The 18930-nt window shown below is 39.4% G+C and overlaps 1 long non-coding RNA gene across 1 annotated transcript in view; it reads left to right on the forward strand.

Annotated features, from left to right (window-relative positions):
* The first annotated feature begins 843 nt into the window (after positions 1 to 843).
* Positions 844 to 18930, forward strand: part of LOC307050776 — a 53846-nt gene continuing 35759 nt past the window's right edge. The window contains exon 1 of the long non-coding RNA XR_013810808.1: positions 844 to 925. This is a non-coding gene — a long non-coding RNA (uncharacterized lncRNA). The remainder of the gene's footprint in view (positions 926 to 18930) is intronic.

The following is an 18930-nucleotide window of genomic DNA, read 5'->3' on the forward strand; positions in this document are numbered from 1 at the left end:
GAAGTAATAAAATTTTCTTATAGATTACTTCATTTGCACTTGAGTTTTCTGAAATTTAAAGCTAAAGAGAGCTCAGTTTTTATAGAGTGGCATCATAGACACCCAACTGAAAAATATCTTAAAACAGGGATAAAATAGGTCAGCTGAAAGTTCATCAGTGACTTTCACATGAGTAGTTTCAGTGAAATTCATATGAAAGCAAGATAAATTGCAGTAGATCTGGGGGTGAATGGGGAGTGAGAAGGTTAAGGTGTGGGAGTTTACACTTCATGTTATTATTTACAGAATTTTGGGAATTAAAAGGTGGGTGAAAGGAAGGTCATAGTCAAGATAGTCTGTTTTGGAGTTTATATTATTTTGCTATTGTTATTTTAATTGTTTTTGTTTTTTTCTTTCTTGTGGCATGTTTGTTAGTGGGGTATCTGAGTATATTTATATGCTGAGGGGAAAGATTCACTAAGAGAGGGATACTTGATGGGGATTTAATCAGTGGAACAGGAAAGCAGAAAGGAATGGCTCCAAAAGCAGGGTTAGAGGATGGCCTTCTGTCCTCAGAAATCTGCACAAATGAAGCACATTTTCTGTTTCTAGTACTCATCCCTTAAACGGTCATATGAATATAGAGTTGTTTAGGGTCTCTCTCCAGTCATTTTTTTCTCCCAACTTGGTTCCATCTAGTAACTGCACAAAAGATAATGGCACTGATTAATCTGCACCACAGGGTTGTCATGTAACAGCTCTTAAATACTCCTCTTCAAAACACTGTTTTTTTCTTAAAGGCTTAGGGCTTTTGCCCCTATTAATTCTCCACCCAAATCAGCACCATTAAGTCTGGTCAGTGGAGGATAACTGTGGAGGGTCCCTGAACGTCTCATGATAATCTGGAGCACCCAGGCCTCTGACGAACACTGATGGAGACAATCAAGTAAGCAACCTTTCAGTTCTTCTTTTACCGTATTCTAACTATCTCCACCAAAAATTGAACAAGGACCCTCTGGATCTACTCTAAGCCTTCTTTCAGGTCTCTTCTGTTCCTTCTCTTATTCCATCCTGGTTCACTTGGTCTTATTGGATGGTGGTGTAATCCTACTGAACAACTCAGAATGGACAGCCTGTATACAAACTGGGAAGTGGATGGAGATAAAGAGTTCTATGAACTTCCTGGAATTTCACACAAAATCTGGTGTGTATGTGCATAGATAACTGTATTTGGTAAAGCATTCTCTACATTGATCATGTGTTTAAGGTGACCTGTGAGCCAAAAGGGTATTATGAACAATTAAAGTAGAAGAGGATCCCCATCTACTTCCTCTTGGCTAATGCCAGTGCATAGTTCAATGATAGGATGCTGGATAATGAAATACAAATTACAATCATATCTTACCTCAAGAATCTACCCACTCCAGTGCTATGTAACCCAGAATAGTTCAACAAACATTATTGGGTACTTATGGTAGGGCAGACACTGGGCTAGGAGTAAGGGACAGAAAGAGAAATATACTATTACCTTAACTTTTAGGAGCTTGGTCTTGTTAGGAAGGCAAACTTAGATAATTTCACTTTCGTATATTTGTGTATGATATAACCTATGGTAAATATCTGAATTATCTATTACAACATAGCATGAATGAATGAGGGAAAGCTGTCTCTCCCTAGAGAATCAAAGAGGGTTTCTGAATGACAGGTTGTGTGAGTAGGGACATAAAAGATGATTAAGAATATTGGGAATTCCCTGGTGGTCCAGTGGTTGGGACTCTGTGCTTTCACTGCTGAGGGCCAGGGTTTAGTCCCTGGTCAGGGAACTAAGATCCCACAAGCCAAGTGGTGTGGCCAAAAAAAAAAAAAAAAAAACCTTCATAATGAATATGGTGAAAAATTATAGTAAAAGATACAGGGCGAGCAATGCAGTAGATTCACAGAAATACAAGCAGTTTGGCTTTTGTAGGCTATGATTTTCCTGGAAAAGGTGAGACGAGATGAAGCTGGAGGCCTATGGTAGAGACCCATTTTTAATATGCTAAAGAATTTATATACTTAAGGGACTTCCCTGGTGGTCCAGAGGTAAAGAATCCACCTTCCAATGCAGGGGACGCGGGTTCGATCCCTGGTCAGGCAACTAAGATCCCACACGTCGCAGGGCAACTAATCCCGCATGCCACAACTGCTGAGCTGACGCACCTCCATGAGAGAGCCCACATGCTGCAAACTACAGAGCCCACGTGCTCTGGAGCCCACACGCCACAACTAGAGAGAGGAAAAAAACCCCAAAAAACCTGCACGCCACAACTAGAGAGAAGCCCGTGTGCTGCAACAAAAGATCCTGCATGCTGCAACTAAGACCCAGCACAGCCAAATAAATAAATACTAAAATTTATATACTTGACAATTTAAATCGGTCTTTAAAAGGCTGCTAAAAAAAGAATGAGACATGAACAATATATTTTGGATAGATGATAATGGTGAGGATGGGTTCCAGTGGGGATAAGACTAGAGAAAGTAACTAATACTGCAGCATTATAGGTATTTCAGGCAAAAGATAATGGCACTGATTAAAAGGATTTGAACTATTCTAAAAATGTTTGTGGAGGAAATTCTCCTAAGACATTAAGGAGACTACCAGCTCACTTAAGAAGAAATGGATAACTACAATAGTACAGTATCTATTAAAGTACATACTTAAATTTGTAGTTAAAATTCTACAAACAAGGAAAACTCCAGACCCAGAAAGTTTCACTAGTGAAATCTACCAAACATTTCAGGAAGAAATAATTTAAAAATTTATAGAATTTCTTCTACAGTAAAGAGGTTTGGGGGATACTTTCCAGCTCATTTTATGAGGGCAGCAGTACCGAAAAATCCAAACCAAAGACATGGCAAACCCCCCACAAAACTATAGACCAATATCCATCTGAATATAAACACAAATATTGTTTAAAAAATGAGCAAACTGAGCCGAGCAATATGTAAAAATGACAAAACGGATTTATTCTGGAAATGGAATCTTGGTTTAATATTTAGAAATCAATGTAATAAGCCATATTAATAGATTAAAGAAGGAAAAGCATAAGGTATTCCTACTAGATGCAGAAAAAAACATTTGACATAGTTCATTATTAATTCATTCACTGAAAGAAATCTTCCTCAACCTGATAAAGTAGGTCTATAAAATACCTACAGCTCACATATATTTATTGGTGAAAGACTGAATGCTGTCTTCTTAAAATCAGGAACAGGACAGAAATGTCCCCTGTAACTCCTTCTATCAGTCATTTTAGGTAGTGATTCAGTAAAGGAAGACCAAAGAAATAAAAGGCATACAGCCTGCAAATAAAAAACAAAACTGTCTCTACTTACAGACAACTTAGTTGTCTAAGTAGAAAATCCAAAGGAATGTACAAAATAAGCCATTAGAACAGATATATGAGGTTAGCAAATTAATATTTAAAAATCAGTTGCATGTCTACATGCCAGCAATGAACAATTGTTGAAATTTAAAAATAAACCATTTTCAGTAGCACAAAAAAACTTGAAATCCTAATCAAACAGTATGTGCGTGATCTGTATGCCAAAACCACAAAACACTTATGAATGAAACACTGATTAAAGGGCACTTTCATAAACACGGAGGTTTGATCTGTTCAGGAACAGGAAAGTGATAATGTCAGTTCTCCCCAAATTAATATAGAGATTTAATACAATTTGAGTCAAAATCACACCTTTTCATAAGAATTGGCAAACTATTTCTAAATTTTTGTTGTTGTTAAATTTATTTATTTATTTATTTCTGGCTGTGTTGGGCCTTCTTTGCTGCACGTGGGGTTTCTCTAGTTGTGGTGAGCGGGGGCTACTCTTTGTGGTGCGCGGGCTTCTCATTGTGGTGGCTTCTCTTGTTGCAGAGCATGGGCTCTAGGTGTGCGGGCTTCAGTAGTTGTGACTTGCGGGCTCCAGAGCTCAGGCTCAGTAGTTGTGGCGCCCAGGCTTAGTTGCTCCGTGGCATGTGGGATCTTCCCGGACCAGGGCTTGAACCCGTGTCCTCTGCATTGGCAGGCGGATTCTTAACCACTGCACCACCAGGGAAGTCCCTATTTCTAAAATTTTAATGGCACTTCAAAGGGACAGAATAGTCCAAACCATTGTGAAAAGGGAGAGCAAAGTTGGACGGCTCACACTTCCAGACACCAAAGCTTCCTATAAAGCTGCCGTAGACAGTGTGGTCTTACCAAAAGGACAGGCTCATGAATCAAGGGAGCTGAGAAGAGTCCCCAGATTGACCTGCTAAATATTGTCAATTGATTTTCTACAAAGTTGCAAAGGTAATTCCATGGAGCAAGAATAGTCTTCTCAACAAACGGTGCTGGGGGCAACCATATGCAGAAATATTGAACTTTGGCCCTTACTTTACAATGTAAATAAAAATTAACTCAAAATGCATTGTAGACCTAAATGTTAAAACGTATCAAATTTCTAGAAGTAAACATAGGAGAAAAACTGAGTTTAGCAAAGATTTCTTAGATGTAACACCAAAAACACTACCCTTTTTTAAAATTTTAATTAATTAATTTATGGCTATGTTGGGTCTTCGTTGCTGCAGGTGGGCTTTCTCTAGTTGTGGCGAGCAGGGGCTACTCTTTGTTTGCGGTGCACGGGTTTCTCATTGCAGTGGCTTCTCTTGTTGTGGAGCACGGGCTCTAGGCACGCAGGCTTCAGTAGTTGTGGCTCACGTGCTCTAGAGCACAGGCTCAATAGTTGTGGTGCATGGGCTTAGTTGCTCCGCGGCATGTGGGGTCTTCCCAGACCAGGGCTCGAACCCGCGTCCCCTGCACTGGCAGGCAGATTCTTATCCACTACACCACCAGGGAAGACCCCAAAACACTACCCTTAAATGAAGAAATAGAATTAACTGAAATTAAGAACTTCTAAGTTTTTAAAGACACTGTTAAGACATGGAAAATACAAACAATATGCTAAAAGAAACTATTATCAAAACATATATTTAATAAGTCATTAGCATCCAAAATGTATATTTTCAAAATTCAATGTTGAAAAAGCAAGAAAAAACAGGCAAAATGTTTGACAGACACTTCACTAAATAAGATGTATATGAATAGCAAATAAGCACATGAAAAGATGCTCAACATCTTTAATAATTAGAGAAATTAAAATTAAACCACAGCGAGATACACTGCATACAAACAACAACAGAAAAGGCTGGCCGTGTAAGTGTTGGCAGAAATGCTGAGCAAATGGAACTCTCATCCATTGCTGCTGGGAAGGCAAGTGGTGTAGCCAGCTGTGGAAAGGAAATGTTTATAGTGGCTGTATTTGTAATCCCCCCAAACTTGAAACACAGTAAAGGGACATTCCTACCAAAGGGACATTCCTACCATTGCCATATACTTATCCACTCTCTATCTTTATTTTAATAGGAATCTTTTAACAGCAAACACTTTACAAATAATGACCAATAAGGATGTTGAATATTACAAACTGAGGTTTTCAGATTATGAGGATTAATGATAGTGAACATATTGGCACATTTTTTCACCTCTATGCACTTCCTCATTCTTTTAAAAATCAAGGTCTATGTTAATCCTGGGACCTCAGTCCTTCAGTTCATCCTCACGTGATAAACTCCAGGAAAACTTTAAAACACTTACAAAGAACATGATTGCAATTCTTGCGTGCTCTTTCAGCAGAGCTAAATTCAGGGTATAAATATTTTCTTTAAAAATTCAGTTGGCTCAACATATTTTCAAAGGAGGAAACTCTGAGGCTTTGAAAAGCACATCTGTGTTACAGAGAAAACATTTTCTAAGCAGGAAAAGTCTTTCTGACTCTGCAAAACAACATTTTCAGTTGCACGTTTTGGGGTTATCTCTGTCCGAAGACATTTTTTCTTCAGTCCGAATGATGTCGAAAGGTGCACAGGCAAGTCATGGTTATGTCAGAAGCTTAGCCAAACAATCGTGAAAACCAAATATGATATCAAATGGTTTTCTTTGGGCAAAATAATGCTTTTTAAAGTAGGCCCTGCATTTCCGGTCTGTTGAGGATTTGAGCTGACTCCGACCATGCCTTTCAACACCATGAAGTGAGCAGCCCCTCCAAGGGCTCCTTATATACATACTGACTATTGGACATTATGTCTCTATTCTTTTGAGGTCAAATGACAGTTGATTTTTAAAAATTTGTATTTATCTCTATATCTCAGTAAAAATCTATAAAAATGTAAGAAAAGAATGAAAACATGGGTGCATGTAGAGGGCATTAGGCTAAGAAGGACACATTCTTAAAACCGTTGCAGATTCTTAGGCCAAAGAGAGCTGTGATTTGTCATCGTGTTTATTGGCTATGCTGTTTTTGTCCTTTCTTATTAACCTTCCAAGTTGTACTAGATGACATTTGAGAAGCTGCACTAAGGTTTTGAGTATCACTCTCTTAATTACAGGTAAAGCACCACTTCGGTGAATGTGGTTTATAAGTGAGCCCTTAACCAAGCAAAGCCCTCATTCTGGTGATGCACCAAAGAGGCTTAGGTTTATTGCTTTTGTTAAAATTCAGTTTAATGTACTATTCCTCTCAATTAAAGGATGCTGTTTTGCACTACCTAATTGTAGATGAATGCAGGAGAAGTTCCCTGAGCTGTGTATACTTCCCCAAAGGATTAGGTGGTGACTAACTCTCCAAAGCTGCTAATACCCTTTACCCCATCCTTCTTTTCCTGGTGCCCCTTTCCCCAAACCTACACAGCCCTTCCTCTTCAGCCTCCCCCTCTCCCCATATACCCTTTAAAATATTCATAATTTATGAGAACAATCATCTGAGATAGGATTATAACCTCCTTTTTTGGAGCTGACAATTTGGGGCACACAGAGAAGCAAGGCTAATTACCCAAAGTCACAGAGCCCGTGAATGATGGCGATAGGCTTGGGTCTCAGACATCTGACTCCAGAATCCGGGTGCTCATCTATAGAAGACACCAGAGTATTTCCCCACCTGATTCAACATGCTGTTTCACTTGTTACGGCACCCTCAGGGACATGCAAGAATTTCTGTTAGTTTCCTTTTACTGAAAAAAAAGTCACAGAGTCTTAGTTTTCATCTCTAAAAGCTAACCATCCCACTTCACTCTAACCAACCTGTTTTATTCACTCTCTCACAGAATTTTTGTGGACATTTTGGAGTCTAGCTTAGGTTCAAATTATTCTTTTATCTTGAGTTTTCTATCCCCTCTTGGCCTAGCTATTACATACATTATCACTTTTCTTCAGAACTTAATGAAGGCTTGCATTTCCTCTATTAGATTCTCCTTTATTATTCCCCTCACCAAAAGTCGAATCTTCTGAGATCTTAAGAGAATGTAATGTCTGTCTATCTCATTTGCCATTTTATCACGTTGGCCTCAAGGAATCATATAAAAGTTACATGGATTGTCATCTACTAGCAAAACCACAGTGCTGGTTATGTTAGAACTGCAAAGCAGTGTGAAACAGGGTTTTTGCACTCAGTGAATTTATATATATATGAAGTCAAGATATAAAGGTGAATTTTCTAAAATAATTTTTAAAACCAAAACTAGGAATAAGATAAGATGATACCAAAGTAGCTGGCACTACACATTCTTTGTGAGGACAATATCAATATATGCGTGAAGAGGAGGGAGAGGTAACTAGTGTCCCGACCAGTCCAGAAAGATTTATGGAAGAGACAGATGAAGCCATAAACATGTAACAGAAGAAAAATGTAGTGGAAGTGGAATGTAAGAATGGAAAAGGTGGATTGAAGCCACATAGAGAGTGCTTTGAGTTCTCAGTCTGTGCATTCACTTGAAGGTAACAGGTCACCTGGGCTTTTGAGCCCAGCAACGGAATGTTGATTTTGAAAGTGTCTTGCAAGAGAGACTATAGACATGGGAAAGTCTGCGTGCTGTAAATATGGAGGGTTGAGACCCTGAGCGCAGGAAGTGAGAGAGAGAAAGGTGGGAAAGTCATGTCTGTGGGTTACATACCCACTGTTGTTTGGTGTGGTGTGAGAGTATGTGTGTGGACACAATTTAGCAGGAGCAAGCTGTTTGAGAATTGAACAGGCCAACTTTACATGGACTCTTCCCTACAGAATCCTCAAATAATTAGCAGTTCAATGGAGACAATGAAGTCTGTTGTCTGACACCCTGTAGCCTGGCAAGAATGGCTCCGTGATTGACAGTCCCCACTCTCACCTGCTGGGCTGGAGTTACTTGGTGTTGCCTTAGTGTCTGAACTGTGTCTTTTTACCCCATCCTGTACTAAACATCAGAAAGAACACCATCCATGTGATTAGGGAACATCTGTTTGTTCTTTTTCCCTTTTAACAGCAATGAGAACTACAAAAGCCTAGATCTTTTTAGCACTAGGAACATGCATGATTTAAAATATGGATGATGGAATTCAGGTACGATAAAATTAGTGCAGAAATCTAGCTATAAACACCAAAGAAGAATAAAATACAATGTGCAGGATTTTTCACATCAAACTCTAGTTCAGGGATAGATTATGCATATGTTCATGTATTTAAATACCTGAAAATTAAGAAATATGTGACATACAATATGCACAAACTCTAAAGTATGAAATTTATAGTAGAATAGCTTTGTAATATATTTTATTCCCATAGAATATTTTAAGATTTTAATGTAATAATGAATTAAACTATTAACAATAAAAACAATTTTAGGAAGCACATTTGTCAATTTTAATACACAATCCAATAATCAGTAATAATGGAGAAACGCTTAATACTTCTTATAGCTTTAAAAAATCATAGCCTTTCCTTTTAGACTTACAGCCAGAACTCTGAATAAGAATTCGTTATTTTTAACATTAGAAAATATAGTTTTAATTAAGGACTGAGAGTTTACACAGGGAAGGACCCCTTCCCTGCTCTCCCACCCCTCCACCATGCTACACACATTAAGTCTTTTCATTTAAAACAAATATTTCGAGCAAGGTAATCATACTAGTGCATAAAAGACAAACTGCCTCTTTTTGGGGGGAGGGGGTAGAATTGGGAGTGAAAATGTAATAAACAGATGTAGATAATTAGTTGGAAGAAATCATAGAAAGCCTTATGCTGTTAATGAAATTTCCAAAATTCATCTGAAACCATTGACTTAATTTATGTATTCATTTATTCTTACATTAATTCATCTGACAACTACTAATTAACACCCACCATGAAATGGAAATTAAAATACTTAGGCAAGCCTTTTTGACTGCAATTAACAAAGCCCCATTGCCCTAGTAGAAGCAAAACATTGCCGGCCATCTTAAAGATTTGGGGCATCTCCAGGAAGGTACAGGGTGAGAGTGGGGTTGGTTCTCATGGGGCTGTGCCCGCAGACCCATTACGACTCAAGGTGAGGGGGGTGTCTCATCTCTATCTCTTTCTTTCTGCTTTGTTCTGTTCCTTCCTTGTGAACCAATTGCTCTGATTTTGGTGTACATGAGTCAGAATTGCCCAGACTGTTCTCCTGAGTTGGCCACCTGTGGATGCTGATTAGTGTCTGAAATCCAAATCCAAGTTCCAGGAAGAATGTGTACCCTTGGCGTTGCTTTGCTCTCATCAATTACTGCAGCAGCCTCCTGCCCTCCCTACTCTGGTCTTTTATTTTTCCCAGTCTTCCCTGCTGCGTTCAGATGGATCCTTCTGAAATTCAAATCTGATCATGCCTCACACCTAGCTTTTAGTCTTAACAGGCTGCATATTACTCTCTGGTTAAAATAGGGATGCCTTAAATGGAGTGCAAGGCCCTTCCTGATTCTGCCTCTGGGGATTCTTAGGTCCTCTCACCAGCTTCACTAATTCTAGCCCTCTCTGCTACAGAAACCCTGAATTTGTAGTTTTTCTAAGGCACCATGCTGTCCCCTGCCTTTGGGTTTTCACCTCTCTGTTCTGTCTGAAGAACTTCTCTATTCTGCCTACCCTCTGCCTTCGCGTGGCCGACTCTTACTCCTTCTGTGTTAACTGCATGTTGCATCTGGCAGACTTTCCTGATCCCAAGTCTGAGCCACGGCTCCACATGCCCCCTTGCACCAGGGACCACTGCTGCTGCAGCCCTGGGCATCTGTACAGTTGTCTGCTCATGTGTCTGTACAATTTGTGAAAACTTGTTTCCACTTATTATATACTGTATTAGCAATAAATACTGATTACATAGGGAAATAATCAAATCAGTGGAATCCATAATCGAATAATAGGATTTCCAGATGGGAAGGAGACAAGGATTTTAACTGCCCCACCCCCTCACTAAGTGAACCAACTGCCACAGAATGCTGTTGTTTAAGGAAAATATACTGATGATTTAACTCAGAAGAAAACTGGTTGGTAAGTAATAGGAGACAGGAGGGGTTAACTTGAATGTGCTGGATGTTTGAAAAATACAATGTCTAATCCTGGTTCTTCCTGAACTTGTGTGAAATTAGTCAAATTCCTTACTAACATTAAAGGGTTGGTATAAAATTTAAATAAAACAATACAAGTATTTAGAAGCTGTAGAAGTATCTCCCCAAAGAGTACAAAGTCTAAAATACCTTTATAAATATATATCTATATAAATCAATAAAATGTGAGTAACTTGGGGGTTGACATTCAAGTAATACCTAAGGTATTAGCTCTTTTCTTGGAGTTCCTATGTTCAAATAGCCACATGCTTGTTCCAGGTGGTTGCCCTCAATACAAGCTTCCCTGTTCCTCTTCTGCATTTGGAATCAAATGAGAGACAGACAAACCAAAAGGTAGATGGAGATTAAAATATTCACAGCCACAGAAGCAAATTCTGTGGGCAATTGCTGCTACTTGGCCCTGCCAGAATGATGCCCAGGACTTTATTTACCTAAAGGACAAATAGCTTAGTTGTGTGACAACGTTCTTACTACTACTATGACAAACCCACAACGCTTAGTGTCAAAAACTGTGGGAATTAAGGCTTTGAAACCTCCTCGTCTTCATGATCAAGGCCAAGTCATACATCCTTGTTTGAAACTTGATTTCATTATCTGTAAATGGAAATAAATATACAAGCCCCCCCACTCCCTTATATTTGTTTTGGAGACCACATTGATAACGTGGGAATTTAGTCCATGTATTTTTAAATGGTGTAGACATTTTATTAATTAAGCATTAAAACAGCAATAATGCATTGTAATATCCCTGACATGAGATTGGGTAACTCAAGAGACTAAGCCCTGGCTGTAGGGCAGTTCGTGCACCAGCCCCCTGTATACTTTGGTGATGAGTGTATCGTTCCAGAATTTGTACCTTGAATACATTTCTGTGCATTTGCTTATTTTTCTTCAATATTTTAGTCATCCGTGCATTTGACTATCTTTCTTCTACTCATCGTTTTATTGTATTGTATAAAGAGAATTCATTTGGGTTCACTTCAGGTTTTTTCAAAATATGACCTAAATATAATCCAAGTAGATTCCATGTGTCCAAGCCTGAGTTACCTGGAGAACAGTAGTGCAGCTGAGAGAACTACAGTGTTCTGTGGGCTGGTGTGGGCGGGAGAGGGTTTGTGTGCTCTTCTGGAAATTTGCTGGGTTGAGGGGATAGTGGGACAGCCACATTACATATAACAGTCACCTGCAGATTAGTGTGTGAATTTGAAGATAGATGTTAAAAATTAAGATGTAGGGCTTCCCTGGTGGTGCAGTGGTTGAGAGTCCACCTGCCGATGCAGGGGACACGGGTTCGTGCCCCGGTCCGGGAAGATCCCACATGCCGCGGAGCAGCTAGGCCCGTGAGCCACGGCCGCTGAGCCTGCGCGTCCGGAGCCTGTGCGCCATAACGGGAGAGGCCACAACAGTGAGAGGCCCGCGTACCGAAAAAAAAAAAAAAATTAAGATGTAGTTTTGAGTGTCCTCAATGAACACTTATTATTCCTCTCTTTTTAAAGGAATAGCTTTCCAAAGCCTACCTACTGTGACAGTCTATTGTTTGGGCCTCCTTACTCTCTCCTTCCCCCTTTTTTAATACAATAACCTAGATTTTTGTTTCAGTATTTCTGCAACCTTCAAAATTGGTTTGTTCCAGGAGCAACTAGATGGCCCTGCAACCCTGGGCTCAGGCCTAAGCTCGGCAGTGCAATCTTTGCCTGACCCCAGCCCTGGTCAAATTGACTGTTTTAGGGGTCTGGGCAATTGCTCCTATTTGGCTCCACCAGAATGATGCCAGGACTTTAAAGACTGGGGAAGAAACTAGGCAGCAGGCTTGGGACAACAGCAAGCAGATTGCAACCAAAAGGCAAGTCAGCCTGAATCTGAAGCCCAGTCATGCATGGGGGGCGGATCCAAGAGGATGAGAAGAGCAGGAGGGGGGCTGTGATGAAACCGCTTTCGAAGCCTGAAATTCTTCTGACCTTTCAGTTATGTGTGTCCGTAACTTTCCTTTATAATTTTAGCCAAATCGATCTGTGGCTTATGGGTTATTATTTTTGTTGTCACCTTTGCTAATATAATCAGTGAATGAGGTTGAACTTACAGATTGCACGAGATATCCAAACCATACATAAGCATCACGTATCTCTAACTATATGCAAGGAACGCCCTGGCAATTTAATCCGAGAACTGCCCACTATAGGCACCTCTAAAAGCATGTAGTTCAACCCCTCATTTCATAAAGGAGAAAACTTGAGACCAGCAAAAATAACTGAAATTGTCCAACTTAATAGACTTGGATAATGACATAGTTAAGATTAAAAAATCAGTTCTCTTTGTCATGGAAATCACTTCTCCCAGCACAGAGCATTTTCATTATGTTTTCCACATACTGTGAAATTAGCCAAGCAAGTAGCCAAGCTAAGCCAGTTGAGAGCACTTTGTGAAGTGAGGGAATACAGGAGCATCCTCTCTGGAACCCAGAGCCAAAGTTGAGGAACAAACCATGAAGGAGATTAGCATACATTTTAGCCCTGGAAAGACATCTACCCACCTCACAGAACACAGCTGCAAAGACAGAATGAAAAGAGAGGAAAAGAAAGATGCAAATTAGCTGCCAACCCACCCCCACGGATGTATTAATTTAACAAGTCCTGTGTGTTTACTTAGTCCTGTGCTAATGCCTGGAGATGGAATGGTGAGCAGAGCCAGGTTCTGCCCTCACACATCCCGGTCTGGGTAGGAAGGGGAGCCTAGCAAAGAGACAATTGTAGCACAGACAGAAGGTAAGGTCTGCGGGTCAAGAAAGGAGTCCTCAGGGAACCCACACCTGTCTTCAGACTGCAGAGTAGGGAAGGTTTAGGCAAGTGGAAGTCAGGGAAGAGCATTCGAGGCCAAGAGAAGAGCGTAACGAAGGTTTGTGGTTGCGAGCAAAAGCCTAGGAAATGCAGAAAGTCATGTTCATGTGGCTGGGTCATGGAGTAGCAGAATGCTGAGTGATGCTAGAGGGGAACCAGTTCTCTGGCAGAGAGACAGAAGCACACAGGAGTCCTTCAAAGGGTTAAACACCTCCTGGGAGATAGTACCAATGAACTCTTCATTACAGGAATGCACCCAGTTTTCAGCTGTAATTTGGATTGCGACTTTGCGATTTAGAAAATCCTTTTCAAAGCAACTGAACTTTAAAGATTTTAAAGACCATAGGCCAGACAGCATGCAAAATAATATGTTTTTGTGTTTGCTTATAGATGCAAGACAGGTGGCTTTCCTTTCACATAGGGCATTTTTAGGTTTAGAAAACTGGAATGCATGCTGAACAAAATTCCTGTAAACAATCATTTATTTATCTGTGTCTTTGAAGAAACAAAAGATTGCTTTCTTTAAAATTGTATTATAGCAGAAGAAAAAAGTATCTTTTCTACAAAGAGGTGTCTAGATTATTGGGGTATTTAAACATTCCATTCCTGATATAACCAAGTCTCATTTATTCCAATACATTTAAAAATATTATGGTATACATGTATCTGCCAAATTATGTCATGGGCACTCAGTATACTTTGAGTAAAAATAGCAGATGTCTGTATTTTCCAGTTTTATGTGAATCCACTAAACATATATAGTCCTATACTCAACTGTAATTTTCTTTCTAATTAAAAATATATGTTGGATACATATTTCCATGTTAAGCTATGTGTGCCTTATGTATAGACTCTTTGGCCTCCTTAAAATAATATTTCCATAGTATTTATGGCTAACCAACCACCTGCCAAAATTTTGACATACTAAGAAATGGTCAATCTACTCCAAAAATAGCATGTTCTCTCAAATTTCTTAGTGGGCTTTGGACAGAATATTTCATTTCCTGTGACATTTTTAACTCCCTTCGAGCCAGTTTCAAGAGTCCTAGCTCCTCAAAAGTAGCTATAAGGTAGGAAACTTGAGTTTAAATACATTTATGAATTCTGTTCACTTATTAGGTGCATGCCACAGCGCAAGTTCTATGAATGCCTTTAATTATCCCATTTAACCAAACATCTCAAACTTAGCATGTGGAGTAGGATGAGCTCATTGTTCACAAAATGTCTCAAAACAAGCTTGATGCTCTGATTTAGCGAGGGCCTGTTACAGAGAGCAAGACACAATCATGAACTTTAAGCAGCTTAAGTTTAGTTGAGGAGTCAGAATGTATGTATTTACATACAATAATAATACTGAAATATCATCGACATGCCTGATTTATGGCACAGACTAGTTAATCGAGAGTTGCTGGGGCTGACTAAAATTAAAAGTTCACCAAGCTCATGGAATGCTTGGCATATGATAAACTTTCAGTAATAATAATTACAGTTAGTAGTAAGAAAAAAAAAAGTGTGTTTGTGAGAGTGTGTGTAATTTGGCTCCATAGACTTGCACTGAGAGAAAGAAACAAGAATGGGTAGAAACATCAGAATGAGGATTTTTTTAGTGCTATTGTTGCAGCAATTAAGACAAGAGATTATGAGAATCCCACCACTAAAATGGAAAGAAAAGGAGAGGATTCAGGGGTTTTTCTTGCTATGGTGGTGGATTATGTGTGATTGGCAAAAAAGAAACAGGAAAAGAGGAACCAACTGATGGGAATCGCAGGGGCTTCTGTGTTAGTGGATGTCTCTGGGCTGCGTCCGTCACCAATAGCAACAGTAACCATCGTGCATAGTGGTGATAACGTGCTCAGTCAGGGTCAGAGGTTAGGGCTGAAGATGTAGACTTTGAACAGCGCTTTGTGGTACTGGAGGCCTCGTGGTCTCAGCGGGATGGCTCGAAACTCACAGAACACCACTCTTGATTGGGTGCAGAGCAATGGGGCCGCCCACGTCTGAAGCTCTTTCTTCGTTTCCATGGTTCCTGTGGACTTATTTCAGCTCTGAACACGTCTTGCTTGTTATGAATTTGGAGGTCATGTTACTGACACGAATATGAATTCTAGGAAGTAAAGGTAAACCACCAATCAAGGTGATCTGATATTGGCCTAGGGCCCAAAGCTGGGACCAATGTGGGGAAAGTGATTTGAAACAGTGCTTGACATTCACGTAATAAGCTAGAAATGTCAATTGCTGCTTGAGGTAAACATTTATTTTCCAGAGTAAATGTTACAGCCCCTGCTTTTCATGACCCTGTGTCATTCAAGCACTTGTCTAAAGGGTGGAAATGCATCTTGGAAGTAGCTTTCATTCCTAATCCGTATTTGTGTTTAACTACAAAACCATTTAATCCATCCGCTCATTGTAATAAGCAAAACAGAGAACACACATTTCCTTCATTATAAAAATAAAACAAAACCAAGCACTTTTCTCTGCGTTAGATTCCTTTTGAATACTAATGTATAAAAGCCCAGGTTAAATTAATCTCAGCTGTCACAGTCACACTTGGCAAATGAATCATAAAATAGTTTCTTCATGTGACATTTTAATTTGATAGCAAATTAAAATCTTAATAAGGGCTTCTAAAATGCACATGCATATATACATTCATAATCTCCTTTATTGGAGCTCAATGTCAAAATACAAGTTATTTTGCTTTGTTTTTTTAAAATTGTGATTTTTTAAAAAGATAAAAAGATTTTCCAGATCTTTTTATCTGGTGGTTTCAGACTCTCTATACCCTTGAATACTTTTAACTTACCTACAAAATAAGTTTTGGAAATCTTGCCAGAGTTGTTGGATAATGGTTTGGTTTTTTTTATCACAGAAAATTATTTATTAACTGTTTACTTAAATGATACAGATATCAATGATACAATTCTCTACCTCCTAGCTTTTCTCAATAACAGTGGCCTCTCAGGGCTGGGATGTCACATGAAGAAATCAGAGGCCAATTACAAGGGCAGATTCCTGCTAGCTCTGTAGGTGCAACTCTCAAGGTGCAGAGAGTCTGCAGAAAGACACATCAGGAAATAGGTGGAGACTTACAGCTTCAACTCAGACATGTGAAGAGCTTGGAAGTTGTCATTACCATCCTCACAACAGGAAAAAAGATGAACTAACTGAAAAATAATCAATGAAGTCTCAGGTCTAGGTACCACTCCAAATTCTGGAGAGAAACGTGAATCTGGAAAGTCAGAGCCAAGACCTGCTTTCCTGGAACAGAACCCACTGGAGCCATAAACTGGTAGCAACACTTAAAGGGTAATTTTGTTGAATTGCTGGAAGCAGAGTATGGTCTAGCTTGAGAGTAAGAAGTTGGTGGAGACCACTGAAAAGGGCTTTACCTCCAGGAATTCTGTGAAGAGCCAAGGAAGAGCCCCTTGCGGGTCTGGCAGGGGAGAAGGAGAGTAATCTTTGAGAAAGACACCCAAGTGTTCTCCATAACAGAATCCTACTCTGTGGGGAGCAGATTGTACCATCACCTTATTCCACCTGGGGGAAGACCACTGCCCTGACTCCAGCCCCCTCTAGACTTCCTGAAGCTAAGTAGCATGTGTGAAGGTCACAGCTCAGGGACACAGGCCCACCAAGAGACTGGGGTTTAATCAAAAGATAAAAGAGCAATTCTCCTCTCCCCCACCCCACAACTACATCAGCAGGGCTCCCGTATAATAACAGCAGATTGTATGGGATTCAGACTCTGAGGAGGATTCGTAGGGAAGCCCCAAAGACGTCAGGGGAGATGAAACCAATGGAACTAGAGGAATTTGAAGCCTCTGGCGTGTACAACTATAACAAACATTAAACAGCCTGAACTGCACATGAAAGGTCTGTTTACCTCAGTTCCTCTTACCCAGCATGTCATGTCTGGATTTCAGTAAAAAATCACAAGGCGTGCTAAAAGGCAGGAAAATTACAGTGTGGAAAGACAAAACGAGCATCAGAAAGATACTTAGATATGGCACAGATTTTGGAATGTTTTGAAATAACTATGATTAAGCTCTAATGGAAAAGGTAGACAGCACACAAGAAGAGATGAATATGATTTTTTATCAACACAACTACAGAGCACCTGTGGATTCCCTGCCTCCATCCCTTCCCTTCCTTTTTTCAGGGCAACCAAACAGACTGCTTGAGTTTCTTGATGCCAACTGGGTCTCTGATGGAAAATTGTATGTGCTCCTAAATGATCTTATTTTCCACTGTGGATGTTGAGTGGTGTCATTAAAACTAGATAAATCAATGTGATGAATGTAAAAAAAAAAGAGAGATGAATAATGGAAGCAGAGAGGTGGAAACTATCTGATGGGCTCATGAGTAGATGAGACGCAGAAAGGGAAAGAATCACTGAGCTTGAAGGTATATCAACTGAAACTTTCCAAAGTAAAGTGCAAAGAGAAAAGAACAACAAAAAATTAATGAAGGAAGGAAGGAGGGAGAAATATGACTGGTAGCTAGATTTGATAATATCTATGGTAATTTGGGGATTGGGTAAAAATAAAGGACAAAGGTCTAGTTAAGATCCCATAATCTTGAAATATTTAATAGATGACTGGATGCTTAAAGGACCACCCAGAAGCTAGGATCTGGGTGATTTAAGTCCAGCTCAAAGGGGCATATTTTAACTGAAATTTACATAAGATGTTTTTTTCTCCCAGTGTCACATCTTCCTTTCCCTCCTAATCTCAATTCTATTCTCTATGGGTCTGGGAGGGAACATTAAGTGCTAGGAAACATTAAGTGCCATACAATTCAGGCTTCTCAGTTCCCTGGCAAGGGCATCCAAACTTCGCATCCACGTGTGCAAGATAGCCTGGCAATGCTCCAGTAACTGTAACAGCCATATTACTGTCTGCGTATCTGGGACAATTAAAAGCAGACTGAAAATTGTTCTCAGACCCATTTTCCTCCATTTCAGTATTCCAGTATCTTTATAGCTTTTTAAATAAAATATCATTTAAATATGGACTTTATAGATGAGAAATGTACAATGCTTTCAAAGTTGCTGTGTTTTTAATAATAAATATTATACCATTTGCAAGCTCATGTTTTGATTTACATAAATTAATGCCTTGTATTTTCCATAATACTTCCTGACAAAACTGCATTTGATTCTTGATGATGAGGCTTACTTGGAGGGTCATCAATTCAGTCTTACAATGACTGAATCTCTAAATGGAATAGTTGGCAGCTGTTTCTTAGCCTTGATTATACTTGGGTGACCTTAACTCTATCAGGGTATAAATAATACTCTATAAAATTAGATTTGTGACTACAGTTTTATATCAAACATGTTTGGTTTAGTCTGAAACACTGAAATATTATATGGTCTTTGCTGAGAGTCAAAATATCCTGTGGGGTTTGAGGTCATGGGCTCTGGAATAAACTTCCTGGGTTGAAATCCTGTCTCTATGCCTTTAGAGGCTTTGTGACTTTGGGGAAGTAACTTAATCTCTATATTCCTCAGTATTTTCATATGTAAAATTGAGATAATAATAATACCTGCCTTGTTTAGTTCTCATGGGATTAAAGGTGTTAATATACACAAATCACTCTGAAAGGTGACTAAATAAGTGCTCAGTGAGTATTTGCTGTTATCTTAAAACTTTCTT

The sequence above is a fragment of the Hyperoodon ampullatus genome, assembly GCF_949752795.1.
Source record: "Hyperoodon ampullatus genome assembly, chromosome: 3".
Taxonomy (NCBI): Eukaryota; Metazoa; Chordata; class Mammalia; order Artiodactyla; family Ziphiidae; genus Hyperoodon; species Hyperoodon ampullatus.